The sequence below is a fragment of the Orcinus orca genome, chromosome 19 (genome assembly GCF_937001465.1).
Source record: "Orcinus orca chromosome 19, mOrcOrc1.1, whole genome shotgun sequence".
Taxonomy (NCBI): Eukaryota; Metazoa; Chordata; class Mammalia; order Artiodactyla; family Delphinidae; genus Orcinus; species Orcinus orca.
Genome location: NC_064577.1, coordinates 4,393,398 through 4,409,793, shown reverse-complemented (window position 1 = coordinate 4,409,793; position 16,396 = coordinate 4,393,398).

The window sequence follows — 16,396 nt, the reverse complement described above, 5'->3', positions numbered from 1 at the left end:
TTCCTGGCTCAGTAAGTGCCATCTCTGCCCCTCAGTCACAGCAGCTAGAAACCTGGGAGTCACGCCTGACACCTGTGCTCCCTCATCCTCCATGTCCCTCAGTCAGCGAGGTCTGTTGTTTCCATCGCCAAAAGTTTCAGTCCTACCTCTGCCACTCACTACCTGTGTGGCCTTGAGTAAGCGGGTTAACCTCTCTGTGCCTTTCCCCATTGTAACATGGAGATAATATCACTACCTCAGGGGATTGTTTGGAGAGGACAGGAGTTAATACATATAAAGAACAGCATCTGGGACGTAGTAAGAACTAGATACATTTAGCCAACAGAGGTGATGCTGTTGGTTATGTTCTTATCCTTTAGCCAGATGGTAGTTCATAATATTATCATGCTTTTAATGCTACATGTTTTAATTTGAATGCATGAAATATTACATTAAAATATAACAAAGGAAAAAAGTTAATCTTAACTGAAGAAATGATACAGTAAAAGAATAATGATATGGAAAAGTGTTCACAGATATTATTGTTAAGCAAAAACAAATAGCATGTTATAAAACAGTATGTATGACATGATCTCATTTTTGTAAAAAAGAAAATTATGTGTATATGTGTGTATGGATAGAAGAACCAGCCCAAATGTTAATTAGTGTAACCACCCTCTGGGTGATAGGATTACATAGGGTTTTAGTTGTCTTTTTGTTGCTCTATGTTTTCTACAAGAAATTTTTTTTAATTAATTAATTTATTTATTTATTGGGTCTTCGTTGCTGCACGCGGGCTTCCTCTAGTTGCGGCGAGCGGGGGCTACTCTTCGTTGTGGCGCGTGGACTTCTCATTGAGGTGGCTTCTCTTATTGTGGAGCACGGGCTCTAGGTGTGTGGGCTTCAGTAGTTGTGGCATGCGGGCTCAGTAGTTGTGGCTTGCGGGCTTAGTTGCTCTGCGGGATGTGGGATCTTCCCGGCCCAAGGCTCAAACCCGTGTCCCCTGCATTGGCAGGCAGATCCTTAACCGCTGCGCCACCAGGGAAGTCCCTCTATAGGAAATTATAAATAACTCATTTTTAAAAGTTAGCCAGAATAAAAGTAAGCAATCGCCATGTCCTTTGGTAGTTCCCTCGCCTATAAGATGAGTAGTCTACACTCCTTGGCGTAGCATCCAAGAGACTCGGGATCTGGTCCTTCTATGAGCCAGTCACTCCCTCCCGCCCACCCCATACCCTACATGCTCCTCTCCAGCATATCGAACTGCTTAGAATTCCCAACCCTAGCCTACTTTTTCAGGCCTCCATGACTTTGCACACACTATTCCCTTTGCCTAGAATCCTTTCTCCTCTTATCAGTCCATTGGATATGTTCATCAAAACCCTGCTTAATGATCCATAAAAAACAAAATCAATAACACTTTTGCTTTGCAAGGGCCCTTTTAAGAAATTGAAAAGACTGGGAGAACATATTTGCAAACTACATATCTGACAAATAATTTGTACCCAGAGGATATAAAGAACTCACAAAACAGGAAGAAAACAAACAACAAATTTTTAAAAAGAGCAAAAGACTTGAACAGACACTTCCCCAGAGAAGATCTACAAATGACAGATAAGCACATGAAAAGATGCTCAGCATCATTAGTCATTAGGGAAATGCAAAACCACAGTGAGATACTCCCTCACACCTGTTAGAATGGCCAAACAAACAAAAGCCTGACAATACCAAATCCTGGCTAGCGTGCGGAGCAACTGGAACTCTCATAATGGTTGGTGAAAATGTGATATGGTACAGCCATTCTGTTTTGTTGTTTGTTTGTTGTTTTAAGAAAGAGGTGACAAGCTGTTTACATTTATCTATTTATTTAGGCCATGTCGAGGCATGTGGGACCTTAGTTCCCCGACCAGGGGTCGAACACATGTCCCCTGCGGTGGAAGCACGGAGTCCTAACTGCTGGACCGCCAGAGAATTCCCAGTATAGCCATTCTGGAGAACAGTTTGGTGGTTTCTCATACACTTACCACATGACCCAGGAGTCCCACTTCTAGGTGTGTAACCTAGAGAAATGAATCTTATGTTCACATACGAAGCTACACACAAAGGCTTATAGCAGCTCTCCTCATAATTGTCCAAAACTGGAAACCACCCAACATCTTTCAGTGGGTGAATAGTTAAACTGTGGTTCATCCATACAGTGGACTCCTCTTCAGCAACAAAACAGAACAAACTTTCAATACCCAACAACATGGATGGTGCTCAAAGGCATTATGCTGGGTGAAAGAAAGAAATCAGTCTCAAAATGTTACATACTTTACGATTCCATTATTTGACAGTTTAGAAAAGACAAGACTGCGGGGACGGAGAACTTAACAGTTCTCAGGGGTTAGGGTTGGGAGTGGGGTGTGACCACAAAGGGGCAGCAGGAGAGAGTTTGGGGGAGGGAGGCGATGGAACTGTTCTGTATCCTGAGTATGGTGGTGGTTACAGGAATTTACTCAAGTGTCAAAACTCATATACCTGTGCATCAAAAGAATTTAAAAAGTCAATGTTAATTAAAACACAAAGCTCTGTTCAGGAATTACCTGTCCTCCCTTATTCTCCTGACACTTGGATTCATCACACTGAGTTACAACAGGAGAAGCATCTTCAGACAGACTGCAGATCTAGTGTGTGGAAAGTGGAGTGGAAGCTGAGAAGCTCACTGTAGGTTTTATTGACTTGAAATCAACAGGCTGCCAGATATTTCTCCAGCAAAGATGGGTTTATTCGGGATCAGCAGAGAATTGCAATTCGGGGTCCAAGAGCCATGTGCAAATCTCTGCAAGGCAAGGGAAGGAGACCACTTTTTAGAGGGGAAAGGAAGTTGGGAGGGCTGTGTAAACTAAGTGTCCATGGCTTTTCAGTGGCTGAGTTCTTACCAGGAAAGAAGAGGAGTCTTTCTTCTTCCTGTTGGTCTCTGCTAGCTGCACAGGGCATGGGAGCTCCCCCATCTGGTCCCCCGACTCTGTTTAATTGAGGTTTCTGTTCATTAATTTTTTACTGTTTCAACAAGTCAGGTGGTAAATGCCGTGTAACTTCGGGCAAGCATTTGACTTCAACTTCACGGTGAGAAAGTCCGAGGCTCCATATTCTCCAGGGGGGACAGATGGGTGCACCAGGCAATTATAAAACTGGCCTTCACTAAAGTCACTAGTAGGCTGTGCAAGGGTGATTGCTTTCCAACAGAAACTTCGGCAAAGCTCTCTGCACCCCAGAGCCCCAGATGAAGCAGTATCCGGGTACTTTCCAGCATTGCACCTTATCAATGTTTAGCTCCTCTCCTTTCTCAATCCCTGGTGAACAATTTGTTTTCATTTTTACTGTGAAATAGGAGACTTCCTCAATTAAGCAGTAGTACCCATGTTAGGCTCTGTTAGGGAGCTGCAAAAGTGCAAGCCCCTCACACAGGCTCCTTTGGGGAATAAAGAGTTTATTGGAGAATATTTTGGGCAATAAGGAAGATGGAAAGCTGGGCCACGTGGCCTGGGGAGAGTTCGGGACCCGGAAGACAGTTGTGGCCAGCACCTGGAGTTTCTCCCCACTGCCCGGCCAGGGTATCCTGCTCCTCCCCTGGCAATCTGCCCTCCACTCCCCACCTCAGGCACCTGCTTACTCGTGGCTTCCTCTGCCCTCTGGTTCACACCCTCTACTTTCTCTCTGGGGGTCTTTTGGAGGTCTACCCTGCTATCAACTGCTGCTCCTATGTCTCCAGTTCAAACCCTCGGAGACAGAGGGTCCACCTCCGAGGCCACTGGCTGCCCCAGGGTGATGGGCCCACCCTTGTCCAATCGACTGGGAGGGGCATGTGATACAGAGCAGGGAAACAGGCCCCGGAAGTTCCTCAGAAGTGGCTGGACCAGGGCAGATGTCCTGATGCTTCTAGGAGTCTCTCCAGCTGGGAATTAAGTATTAATGACAAAACAATTAATACAGAATTACAGACAAAACAAGGACCTGGAACAGGTTGCAGTCACAAAGCTGCCCCTGTTTCTGTGCATTTTCTCCGCCTCTTCCCACCCATTGCATGCTTCAGTTTTCTCTTCTGGTAAAACTGAGAACATATATTTCCCCCACATGCACCTTTACGTTCTTGATCAGGGTCCATCAGATCATCTGGCAGCTTAACCAGCAGCCTTGTGAGGTGCGTGATCCCACGTTACATGGAACCAGGGAACCAGCTTCACTGGGAGTCACTCAGATGAGTCAAGAATCTCCCAGATACACGCCTGGCTCTGAAGGCACTCATGGCCTCTCTGTGTGGTAGCGACAGCCTCTGCCCAAGTTTCCCGTAAGCCAGACACACCATTCTGAGGCGTGCTAGAGCCTCTGGAGGGCAGCTAGAGCCATGAGTCAGAAGCGGTAGCTGATACCACCTTTGACACTTCATCAATTTATTTGAATCTCTCCTGTTTCTCTCCTGACTTTTAAAGTGCCCCAACCAACAAATTACTTAGGCGACATGGAAACTGTCCAACACAGAGTTCACCTTATATTGGTCTAGAACAGTAAACATGGGTCATGACTCTGAGTAATCATTACTTATCTCTTAACTTTGGCACAACAGATAAAACCCATTTGCCATCTTTGATCTCGGTATCTGGATTGCCCTTACGTGAGGTTTGCCTGTAGACTTGCAGTTGGGTTTGAATCAGCACTGCTCAGATGCTCCCCGCCTCAAGCGCCCCTCCCGCCCCCACCCCGCCCCACCCCGCGCCACTGCCTTTCAAGGACCGAAATAGAAAGCTCAGGGATCTGAAGAGTCAGAGTGCTTGAGGATAAAAATGACTGCGGGGAAATGCTCTTTGGAAGCCTGTGATAATCCTCCCAGGATTGTCTGCGCCACCCACCTACTCCGTGACTGGCGGCTGCCCTCGCTGTAGCTTCCTGCCGTCTGTAAACCGCTTGCCTTTCTCCCTTTCCCCCACCCTTTCCACTGTCCCCCTCTTCTCAAGCTCTTTTCCAGTAGTTAATTAGTGAAGTGATATTTATGCACGTATTGGGCAGACCTCTGAGAAAACAGGCTGGAAAAAGGCAACACCCATTATGTGCTGTGCCCTGTGCAGACAATTTATGTGCATCCCCTCATCCTGCAGTCATCCCACAGGCTGGGCTTTATTATTTCCATTTCACAGAAGAGGAAACTGAGGCCCAGAGGGGTTACAGAGCTAGCCCCATCCAGAAACGTGGGCCTAGGGAAGTCCAGGCCACTTGCATGCTTTAAGCCACCCAGGACTGAGGCAGATTTGGTGTCTGCAACCACAGTTGGGGGCAGGCTGCAGATTGCTGGGTCTCCACTCAGTGCAGACCAAAACACACCACGGGATGCAGCCCTGCCCACAAGAAAGACAAGATCCAGCCCCACCCACCAGAACACAGGCACCAGTCCCCTCCACCAGGAAGCCTACACAACCCACTGAACCAACCTCACCCACTGGGAGCAGACACAAAAAACAAGGGGAACTATGAACTTGCAGCCTGCGAAAAAGAGACCCCAAACACAGTAAGTTAAACAAAACGAGAAGACAGAGAAATATGCAGATGAAGGAGCAGTGTAAAAACCCACCAGACCAAACAAATGAAGAGGAAATAGGCAGTCTACCTGAAAAAGAATTCAGAGTAATCATAGTAAAGATGATCCAAAATCTTGGAAACAGAATGGAGAAAATACAAGAAACGTTAAACAAGGACCTAGAAGAACTAACGAGCAAACAAACAATGATGAACAACACAATAAATGAAATTTAAAATGCCTAGAAGAAATCAGTAGCAGAATAATTGAGGCAGAAGAACGGATAAGTGACCTGGAAGATAAAATAGTGGAAGTAACTACCGCAGAGCAGAATAAAGAAAAAAGAATGAAAAAAATTGAGGACAGTCTCAGAGACATCTGGGACAACATTAAACGCACCAACGTTCGAATTATAGGGGTCCCAGAATAAGAAGAGAAAAAGAAAGGGTCTGAGAAAATATTTGAAGAGATTATAGTTGAAAACTTCCCTAACATGGGAAAGGAACTAGTCAATCAAGTCCAGGAAGCACAGAGAGTCCCATACAGGATAAATCCAAGGAGAAACATGCCAAGACACATATTAATCAAACTATCAAAAATTAAATACAAAGAAAAAATATAAAAAGCACCAAGGGACAAGCAACAAATAACATACAAGGGAATCCCCATAAGATTAACAGCTGATCTTTTTTTTTCTTAAGGATTTTTTTTAAATTAATTAACTTATTTATTTATTTTTGGCTGCATTGGGTCTTTGTTGCTGCGCGTGGGCTTTCTCTAGCTGCGACAAGCGGGAGCTACTCTTTGTTGTGGTGTGCGGGCTTCTCATTGCAGTGGCTTCTCTTGTTGTGGAGCACAGGCTCCAGGCATGCAGGTTTCAGTAGTTGTGGCACATAGGCTCAGTGGTTGTGGCTCGCAGGCTCTAGAGTACAGGCTCAGTAGTTGTGGCACACAGGCTTAGTTGCTCCGCAGCACGTGGGATCTTCCCAGACCAGGGCTCAAACCCATGTCCCCTGCAATGGCAGGCAGATTCCTAACCACTGCGCCACCAAGGAAGTCCTTAACAGTTGATCTTTCAGCAGAAATTCTGCAAGCCAGAAGGGAATGGCAGGACATATTTAAAGTGATGAAAGGGAAAAACCTGCAACCAAGATTACTGCACCTAGCAAGGAACTCATTCAGGTTCGATGGAGAAATTAAAACCTTTACAGAGAAGCAAAAGCTAAGAAAATTCAGCACCACCAAACCAGCTTTACAACAAATGCTAAAGGAACTTCTCTAGGCAGGAAACACAAGAGAAGGAAAAGACCTACAATAACAAACCCAAAACAATTAAGAAAATGGTAATAGGAACATACATATCAATAATTACCTTAAATGTAAATGGATTAAATGCTCCAACCAAAAGACATAGACTGGCTGAATGGATACAGAAACAAGACCCATATATATGCTGTCTACAAGAGACCCACTTCAGATCTAGGGACACATACAGACTGAAAGTGAGGGGATGGAAAAAGATATTCTATGCAAATGGAAATCAAAAGAAACCTGGAGTAGCAATTCTCATATCAGACAAAATAGACTTTAAAATAAAGACTATTACAAGAGACAAAGAAGGACACTACATAATGATGAAGGGATCAAACCAAGAAGAAGATAAAACAATTGTAAATATTTATGCACCCAATATAGGAGTACCTCAATACATAAAGCAAATGCTAACAGCCATAAAAGGGGAAATCAACAGTAACACAATAATAGTGGAGGACTTTAACACCCCACTTTCACCAATGGACAGATCATCCAAAATGAAAATAAATAAGGAAACACAAACTTTAAATGACACATTAAACAAGATGGACTTAATTGACATTTATAGGACATTCCATCCAAAAACAACAGAATACACTTTATTCTCAAGTGCTCATGGAACATTCTCCAGGATAGACCATAACTTGGGTCACAAATCAAGCCTTGGTAAATTTAGGAAAATTGAAATCATATCAAGTATCTTTTCCGACCACAATGCTATGAGACTAGATATCAATTACAGGAAAAAAACTGTAAAAAATACAAACACATGGAGGCTAAACAATACGCTACTAAATAACCAAGAGATCACTGAAGAAATCAAAGAGGAAATCAAAAAATACCTAGAAACAAATGACAATGAAAACACAATGACCAAAACCTATGTGATGCAGCAAAAGCAGTTCTAAGAGGGAAGTTTATAGCAGTACAGTCCTACCTCAAGAAACAAGAAACATCTCAAATAAACAAACTAACCTTACACCTAAAACAATTAGAGAAAGAAGAACAAAAAAACCCCAAAGTTAGCAGAAGGAAAGAAATCATAAAGATCAGATCAGAAATAAATGAAAAAGAAATGAAGGAAACCATAGCAAAGATCAATAAAACTAAAACCTGGTTCTTTGAGAAGATAAACAAAATTGATAAACCATTAGCCAGACTCATCAAGAAAAAATGGGAGAAGACTCAAATCAACAGAATTAGAAATGAAAAAGGAGAAGTAACAACTGACACTGCAGAAATACAAAGGATCATGAGAGATTACTACAAGCAACTATATGCCAATAAAATGGACAACTTGGAAAAAATGGACCGATTCTTAGAGAAGCATAACCTTCTGAGACTGAACCAAGAAGAAATAGAAAATATAAACAGACCAATCACAAGCACTGAAATTGAAACTGTGATTAAAAATCTTCCAACAAACAAAAGCCCAGGACCAGACGGCTTTACAGGTGAATTCTATTAAACATTTAGAGAAGAGCTAACACCTATCCTTCTCAAACTCTTCCAAAATATAGCAGAGGGAGGAACACTCCCAAACTCATTCTACGAGGCCACCATCACCCTGATACCAAAACCAGACAAAGATGTTACAAGAAAAGAAAACTACAGGCCTATATCACTGATAAACATAGATGCAAAAATCCTCAACAAAATACTAGCAAACAGAATCCAACAGCACATTGAAAGGATCATACACCGTGATCAAATGGGGTTTATCCCAGGAATGCAAGGATTCTTCAATATATGCAGATTAACAATGTGATACACCATATTAACAAATTGAAGGATAAAAGCCATATGAAAATCTCAATAGATGCAGAAAAATCTTTTGACAAAATTCAACACCGATTTATGATAAAAACTCTCCAGAAAGTAGGCATAGAGGGAACCTACCTCAACATAATAAAGGCCATATATTACAGACCCACAGCCAACATTGTCCTCAATGGTGAAAAACTGAAACCATTTCCTTTAAGATCAGGAACAAGACAAGGTTGCCCACTCTCACTGCTATTATTCAACATAGTTTTGGAAGTTTTAGCCACAGCAATCAGAGAAGAAAAAGAGATAAAAGGAATCCAAATCAGAAAAGAAGAAGTAAAACTGTCACTGTTTGCAGATGACATGATACAATACCTAGGGAATCCTAAAGATGCTACCAGAAAACTACTAGAGCTAATCAATGAATTTTGCAAAGTAGCAGAATACAAAATGAATACACAGAAACCTCTTGCATTCCTATACTAATGATGAAAAATCTGAAAGAGAAATTAAGGAAACACTTGCATTTACCATTGCAACAAAAAGAATAAAATACCTAGGAATAAACCTACCTAAAGGACAAAAGACCTTTTCTATGCAGAAAACTGTAAGACACTGATGAAAGAAATTAAAGACGATGCAAACAGATGGAGAGATATACCATGTTCTTGGATTGGAAGAATCAACATTGTGAAAACGACTATACTACCCAAAGAAATCTATAGATTCAATGCAATCCCTATCAAACTACCAGTGGCATTTTTCCCAGAACTAGAACAAAAAATTTCACAATTTGTATGGAGACACAAAAGACCCCGAATAGCCAAAGCAATCTTGAGAAAGAAAAACAGAGCTGGAGGAATCAGGCTCCTTGACTTCAGACTATACTACAAAGCTACAGTAATCAAGACAGTATGGTACTGGCACAAAAATAGAAATATAGATCAATGGAACAGGATAGAAAGCCCAGAGATAAACCCACGCACATGGTCACCTTATCTTTGATAAATGAGGCAAGAATATACAATGGAGAAAAGACAGCCTCTTCAATACATGGTGCTGGGAAAACTGGACAGCTACATGTAAAAGAATGAAATAAAACACTCCCTAACACCATATACAAAAATACACTCAAAATGGATTAAAGACCTAAATGTAAGGTCAGACACTATAAAACTCTTAGAGGAAAACATAGGCAGAATACTCTATGACATAAATCACAGCGAGATCTTTTCTGACCCACCTCCTAGAGAAATGGAAATAAAAACAAAAATAAAGAAATGGGACCTAATGAAACTTAAAAGCTTTTGCACAGCAAAGGAAACCATAAACAAGACCAAAAGACAACCCTCAGAATGGGAGAAAATATTTGCAAACGGAGTAACTGACAAAGGATTAATCTCCAAAATATACAAGCAGCTCATGCAGCTCAATATGAAAAAAACAAACAACCCAATCCAAAAATGGGCAGAAGACCTAAATAGACATTTCTCCAAAGAACATATACAGATTGCCAACAAACACATGAAAGGTTGCTCAGCATCACTAACCATTAGAGAAATACAAATCAAAACTACAATGAGGTATCACCTCACACCAGTCAGAATGGCCATCATCAAAAAATCTAGAAACAATAAATGCTGGAGAGGGTGTGGAGAAAAGGGAACCCTCTTGCACTGTTGGTGGGAATGTAAATTGATACAGCCACTATGGAAAACAGTATGGAGGTTCCTTAAAAAACTAAAAATAGAACTACCATATGACCCAGCAATCCCACTATTGGGCATATACCCTGAGAAAACCATAATTCAAAAAGAGTCATGTACCACAATGTTCATTGCAGCTCTATTTACAATAGCCAGGAGATGGAAGCAACCTAAGTGTCCATCGACAGATGAATGGATAAAGAAGATGTGGCACATATATACAATGGAATATTACTCAGCCATAAAAAGAAACAAAATTGAGTTATTTGTAGTGAGGTGGATGGACCTAGAGTCTGTCATACAGAGTGAAGTAAGTCAGAAAGAGAAAAACAAATACCATATGCTAACACATGTATATGGAATCTAAAAAAAAGAAAAAGTGGTCTGAAGAACCTAGGGGCAGGACAGGAATAAAGACACAGACGTAGAGAATGGAGTTGAGGACATGGGGAGGGGGAAGGGTATGCTGGGACGAAGTGAGAGAGTCGCATTGACATATATACACTACCAAGTGTAAAATAGACAGCTAGTGGGAAGCAGCTGCATCGCACAGGGAGATCAGCTCGTTGCTTTGTGACCACCTAGAGGGGTGGGATAGGGAGGGGGGGAGGGAGACGCAAAAGGGAGGGGATATGGGGATATATGTATACATATAGCTGATTCACTTTGTTATACAGCAGAAACTAACACAATATTGTAAAGCAATTATACTCTAATAAAGGTATTAAAAACAAAAAAAAGTCCATTGACTACTGCATACCCATTAGGAAGCTACTGTATAATGAAAAAGACAGGCAATAGCAAGGGTTGACAAGGATGTAGAGAAATCGGAACCCTCATGCACTGCTGGGTGGAATGTAAAATGGAATAGTCACTTTGGAAAACATTAGGGCAGTTCCTCAAAAAGTTAAACATAAAGTTATCCTATGACCCAGCGATTCACTCCTCTTTATAAGAATTGAAAGTATCTTTCCATGCAAAACCTGTACTCAGATGTTCATAGCAGCATTATTCATAATATCCAAATGGTGAAGGCAAGTCAAATGCCCATCAACTGATGAATGGATAAGCAAAATGTGCTATGTCCATACAACAGAATATTATTTGGTCATAAAAAGGAATGAAGTACTAATACATGCTACCACATGAGAAAACCTTGAAAACATGCTAAGTGAAGGAAGCCAGACACAAAGGCCACATACTTCATGATTCCATTTATATAAGATATTTATATAAAATATATAGAATAGGAAAGTCCATAGGGACAAAGGGCAGATTAGCAGTTTCCTAGGGCTAGGGGGAGGAGGAAATGGGGCGTGACTGCTAATGGGTGTGGGGTTTCTTTTGGGAGGAATGGAAATGTTCTGGAATTAGATTCTGGTGATGGTTGCACAGCCTTGTGAATATAAAACCCACCGAATTGTACACTTTTCCGGGATGGATTTTATGGTATGTGAGTTTTATCTCAATTAAAAATTTTATTGAGCATCTACTATTTGCCAGACAGTGCTGGTGCTACAGAGATGTGTGAGGTGTGGCCTTGGCCTTGGGGAGCTTGCATCTAGTAAAAGAGACAGAAGAGTGAGCCCACAATGAAAAGAGTAGGATCAGTGTTGAGCTGGAGGGGAACCCAGGGAAGCCTGGGGATAAAGGGTCAGGGGAACATTTTAGAGATGACAGTATCATGAAGTGGAGCAGAGAGGAATTAGAGGGCTGGGGACGGGGAGGTGCTGGGAAGGATATTCCAAGCAGAGAGAACAATGTGTGCAAAAGGTGTGGCTTGCTGGGGAGCTCCCAGAGAAGGGGAGAACCTTGAGGCTGGGACCAGGATGAGGCAGGAGAGGCAGAGGTGTCAGATGCCAAAGACCAAGTTTCCCTCCTACAGTAGCGTGGGAGGAATGTTCCCCAGGCAAGAAGAAATAAAGCATCAACCTCCTCTGAGGGCACTCCTCCAGGCCTGCCGTGCCTGTAATTCCCACAAGGAAAATACAAAGAAGGGTAAACAAGAAAGCAACGATCACCCTTATTTCTACCACTCTTAATATTTTAATATTTTTTCTCACAGTTTTTTATGACTTTACATGATGGGGATTATTCTGTACTATAATCTGATGTTTTTACAGATACATAAACATTATTCCTTGTCTTTAAAAAAATTCTTAAAATACTTCATTTCTTTGACTGTGTAATGGTCCACCATAACCTTGGAGCCTAAAGCTGGACCAGCATGCCTTTCTCGAATGATGATCATTTAGGTTGTTTCTGAGTCTTATACACCGTGATGCCCTGAACATCTTTGTGGCCAGAGCCTGGAGTCACATGTGCCTGGTTATTGCTGCATTCTGCTTTTTTGGCGGACACTTTGGTCGACAAGGCGACTCTCCCAAGAGCACCAGAGACAAGACATGCATGAGCAGGAGAGACTCAGAAAGCCCAGATATCAGAGATGGAAAGGCTCCAGAGAACCTTAATTGAGAAAACAGAGGCCCAAAGGGCTCACATGGCCCAACCAAAGATACACAGCTATTTAGGGAAGGATCCAAGGAGGTGTGCTTAGCTGGTGGGAAGGCACTTAGAACTTCTCTTTGGATCAGCATCCAACATCCTCAGAGGCTGAAGTTGGGGAGAAAGTGACCAGACACTTCTCTTCCTCCTCCATTTGGCCTAACCCTAACCCACCCGTAGCAGTGTAGCCGGTGCTCTGCCCACATCCTACGTTGCAGTGCACCCTGGGAGCACCAGCTGCCAGCATCTGCATCTCTGGGCCTGAGGGCTTTTCCAGAGCGAAGGAAGGCTACCCTGCCCACAGTAGGCCTTGGGGAGTTAACTCCCTACCCTGCTCCCAGGAGCAGCCTCAAACAGTGATACTCTAGAACCACTGGGCAAACAGCCAGCAGCCCCGCCCCTCAGGTGAGGTCTGGGTTCTACACTGTTCCCTAGATTTCTCCGTGGGGTTGAATTCCAGTTGCCTGTTGTGGTAACTGGCTTAATAGCGCACACGTCATGGCTTCCTGACCTTCCTCACTCCCCTTCTGATGTCTCCTGCACAGTCCCAAGACACTACTTGCACCAGAATCCTTGACCTTTGAAGTACCACACCTCAGGACTTGCCAAGTATTAATCCTGAACCCAGGAAGTAGTGTGGAAGGGCAGAAAGGGGAGGATGTTCTGGGAAGCGCTGACAAGAAATTGGGCCCTTAAAGAAAATTCCTGCCTGGCCTGCCCCCGAGAGCTGGTCAGGTCCTCACTCACTGTGCCCGCCCTGCCAGTGAAGTACCAGGCCTGCGCCAGCCAGCGTAAATCATGTTCCAGGGACTCAGCCATCAGAGCCGTCTATACCCTGGTCCACCGTAGGTCTGTCCACCTCAGGTGACAACTGGGGCATTTCCAGCAAAAGTCCCTCTGCTCTGTCACCTCCAAGTCATTCAAGGTGGGACAAACCCAGGTGACCTCAGCTACGGAGCTGCTGGAAGCTGTGTGACTCATGCCCTCCAGTGGTTAGTCAACAAATGACATGGGGCTAAGGGACAGGGGTCCTGTGTGAGACGTAGCGTATAAGAACTGCAGGATCCTTAGAAATCCTCTTCCCAACGCCTTCCTGTGACAGGTGAGGGGCATGAAGCCTAGATAGGGCAAGTGACATCACAGGTCACACACAGGCACAAGTGTAGAGAAAGAGCCAGACTCGCATGTCTTCTAGTGTACACTCGTTGTAGTTATTTGCATACTACTTGCATAATGTTTGTCACCCCTGCATACCACCTACATTATTATTTGCTTATTTTCCCCTTAAATTGACTCTTTTTTAACTTAAATAAATGTAATTCTAAAACCAATTTTTATCATTTCCCACAAGTGGAACATCAGTAAATGACCACAGACAGTAACCACATGAATAAGTACTTCAATGATTAAAATTAAAAAATGTTATTCCGGGTACCGCCCCCAAAGCCCCTCTGGATTGACCGCACTTTGGGAACCCTGTCATTTGACTGAAAAGAGATCCCAGGTCACGCATATATGGACCTTTAGCATCATCAGCAAGGGCATCTACTGAGTGCCTACAGTGTGCAGAACACTGAGGTTATATGTGGGGGGAGAGCAACCACGTCACTATCTCAAAGGCGGCGGGTGGTACCAGGGAACCTGGAGGAGGAGGAGAAGGGCCTGCTGGGTATAAAGGAGGTCAGGGGCCTGCTGGCCTAGAAGAAGCAGTCCAGCACGAATTGCTGTGAGACCTGGGAATGAGCTACTCTTGGCCTCAGTTTCCCCATCTGCCAGGACGGGAACTCCTAGTATCCACTGAGCGCCTGGCACTTTGAAGACAGGATCTCATTTTATCCTCAGGAAAATCCTACAGAGAAGTTCTTACTGGTCTCTTTTTGCAACTAAAGGAACTGAGGTTGGGGGTGGGGTTAAGGGATCTGGGTTGTGACCTCACAGACCCACGTGTACAGGGGGTCAAGATAAGCCTGATTGTCGCAAGCCTTGCAAATCAAACGTTGGAGTGCTTGCCCGAGGCTGCCCGGCCCAGCTGAAGCTGGGGGGCTGCTCCTGAATCCTCCAGGCCACCCTGAGGGCAGGCAGCACATGCCAGGTGCCAAGGATGCTGAGCTGGAGCTCCCTGGAAGAGAAAGGGAGTTCCCTGGATCCAGAGACATAGGGCACATCCACTGTGGAGAACGGACGTTTAGCATCAATGGAGGTTTAGGCTTTTCCCCTGGCCTAAGATGCCCTCCTCTGTCCCTTCACCCCACTTAGTCCTTCTGTCCTTCAAGTGACCCCCTCGCCTGAAGGATTTTAGCCTCCTTGAGCCCCTATCCCTGAAGGCCTGGTGCCCTCGGCATCTAAGCAGCACAGCCGAGCACTTTGCAGAGTACCGGAGTCAGTACAAAGCCCCTCAGGGGAGAGCTCCCTGGCCTCGGAGCTGGGAGAGGCAAGTCTGCATTTCTGGCTGTCCAGTTTTGATCCATGGGTCCTTGAGCCAGTGGGCCGCCTCTCTGAGCCTCAGTGCCCCTGCTGCAAAATGGGAACAATGACACTTGCATTGCAGGGCTGTCAAGAGGTTGGGTACAGTGCTGTGCACAAATCCTCCATGCAATCGATGTTTGAGCACCTACTGTGTACCAAGGCAATTCAGCAATAAATGTGACAGAGCCCTCCTGTCCTTATGGAGTTTAGGGTATGCTGTAGGGTGGCCCTCCTTCCCTTATTCTGGGAGTGAGGGGGACAAGGGCTGTGTCTTGAGGATCACCCCTTTGCCACCAGCATGCTGAATCCTGCCTAACAGGCACCCCATAAACACATGGCGTAAGGAGAACCCACTTTTGGGGTCTGACAGTTCTGGGTGCAAATTACAGATTACAGTAACTCCCTCAAAGAGCTGGTGAGAGGATTCTAGGGGGGCTTCTGTGAAGCAGAGGCACATGGCAGGGACTCCTCCTTCCTGGGGGCTCTGTGCCAGCCTTGTACTGCACAGAGCTGGCACCAGAGGCTGGCGGCGGTGGGGGGAAGAACATTCAACCCCAGGTGACCCTCAGCTCTTACCTTGGCCTGTTTCCCACCTCCTTCCTGCTACTTTTTTGCCTTGCTCCTGGGGTGTGCTCGCCTGCAGCAAAACGGGCATGCGCACAGGGGCACACAAAGTGGGGGGGTCATCTGGAACCCAGTGCTGACCCCGGGCCAAGCCTCAGCCCTGCCCCTTACGAGCTGAGTGACAGGGAACTGGTTTCTCAACCTTTCTGTGTCTCGTTTCCTTAGTGAAGTCAGCATAAGAATAGAACCACGGCAGAGGGCTGCTGGAGGATGGGGTGAGATGACGACTGGAAAAGCTCGGGCCAGCTATAGTTATGAGCAAGTGCTTCATCCACGGTAGTTGCAATTATTCTTATCATGGAGAATTATTATTACAGGAGGGTGGGGAAGAAAATATTTCAAGAAAGGCAGTGGGATATGGTGCAGGACCCTTGCTCCCCCAGGGCTGTGTCCTGGCTCTGTCCCTCACAGGGGGTGGCAGGATGGAGGGGGTAGAAAGGGGGACTCCAGAGTTTTAGTCTGAACACCACCTGACTATGTGATC